This window comes from Hylobates moloch, unplaced genomic scaffold (assembly GCF_009828535.3).
Source record: "Hylobates moloch isolate HMO894 unplaced genomic scaffold, HMol_V3 SCAFFOLD_13609, whole genome shotgun sequence".
Lineage (NCBI taxonomy): Eukaryota > Metazoa > Chordata > Mammalia > Primates > Hylobatidae > Hylobates > Hylobates moloch.
Genome location: NW_026665884.1, coordinates 1 through 1,554, shown reverse-complemented (window position 1 = coordinate 1,554; position 1,554 = coordinate 1). Strand labels below are relative to the sequence as shown.

The 1,554-nt window shown below is 57.8% G+C and overlaps 1 long non-coding RNA gene across 2 annotated transcripts; it reads right to left on the bottom strand.

Moving 5' to 3' along the window:
• Positions 1-63: 63 nt before the first annotated feature.
• LOC116465894 (uncharacterized) lies at positions 64-1,548 on the bottom strand. Of its 2 annotated transcripts, XR_004247287.2 has the most exons (4): positions 1,182-1,548; positions 1,025-1,073; positions 646-740; positions 64-260 (listed from the first exon to the last, which is right to left on the bottom strand). It is a non-coding gene; the product is annotated as an uncharacterized LOC116465894 (long non-coding RNA). The 2 variants fall into 2 exon arrangements; XR_009212406.1 differs by having other exon boundaries at positions 64-740.
• Between the last annotated feature and the right edge of the window lie 6 nt (positions 1,549-1,554).

The window sequence follows — 1,554 nt, the reverse complement described above, 5'->3', positions numbered from 1 at the left end:
GGCTGGGCCTGAGCCCCAGCCATTGCCCTGGGATGACCCCTCTTGGGACAGGGTTTTGCTTGAGTGTCCTTCGGGGACTCACCTGAGACTCCTGTGGGCTGGGGGTGAGCCAGACTGCCGGACTGAGGAAGCAGGGCACTGCAGGGCAACGAGGGTCCCTGAGCCAGGGTCTCCCTATGCCACCTCACCTTCATTAACATCCGGAGAAGCCAGCCTAACGAGAGACACTGCCCGCATAGACCAGCGTCTATGTCCTGGTCCTGATGGGAGCAAGAGAGGTGCTCAGGCCACTGGGCTGCCCGAAAAACCTCCCTCTTCCAGGGCCTCTGAAGAACCTATGCCTAGTGCAGAACACTGGGCAGTGTCCAGGGCTCCCCGTGACACCGTCCCCTTCCCACACTCTCGGTGGACACACTTCCCTTTGCCCTGCTCTGCGGGAGCTGGGGCCCCATCTTTGTGCCTCTGTCTCCTCCAGGGCAGGAATGGAAACCAACTCCCAGCCCATGGAGAACCCGGCATCCCAGGTCAGGCCCTGGCTGGGACTCAGTCAGTCACCAGCCCCAGGAGGGGCTCCAGCCTCCCTGCTCCTCCAGCCCCACGGGATGCAGGGCCTCTGGGGAAGAGCCGGGGGGACCATAAACTCACCAGATGCCACATGGTCTTGGGTTGTGACGTGGGTACCACATGCTCCTGATGGTCTTGGAGCCCCTGGACTGTCCCGCCATTTGGGCTGTGGAATCCTGAGAAGCCCCCAGCCCATCATGAAATCAGAGCCTTCCCCCAAGTTGTGGAGCCATCAGCGGGAAGAGCTGGGCAGCTTGAGAGGCTCCCAAACCCGAAGGCCTCCCACCCTCCCATCTGGTGACCCCACCATGCGGCCTTTACCCTGGGGAGGTGGGGCGGGATCATCCCCTGGAGCCTGGCTGGAGGTTCCCCTGGAGGCCTCCTGGGCCAGGGTGTAAAAAGGGCAACGCTGACTGTGAGGCCACAACAGGGCGGCCAGAACAGTGTGGGGAATACTCACCGGGTTATACTCCGCATATGCCAGGAGGATATAGAAGAGTTCCCGCTGCCTAGGAAACAGAGAAAGGGGGCTATGGTTTGGTTTGTGCAGATGCTGTTACTTTCACTTTGTCTACAAATCCTAACAACAAATCCCATTTCACATTCAGATGATTTACCAGATAAGCAGTGAGCTCTTCAGGACCTGAGACTGTTGAAGAAATGTTTCAGTAAAATCCACATCTGTGACATGCAAATAGCCCAGTTGTACAGTGAGTTGACCGATCCTTTTCACTCTGAATGATTTTTTTTTTTTTTTTTCAGTTTGCGCACACGCCAGTTCAGTCTCTGGGTGTACAGTTTCTCCACAGTTCCAAACCAATGTGCGGAGTCTCCTGGCCACCGCTCCAGCCCCTCCTGGAGTGACTCCTTCATCCTCCAAGTCTCCAGAGTGGCCCCTATGCACCCAGCCTCTCCCCGATTCGTCAGCCCCTGGCCACCCAGACTGCTTCTCAGTCCCTGTGGTTTGGCCTTTTCCAGAATGGCCTAGGA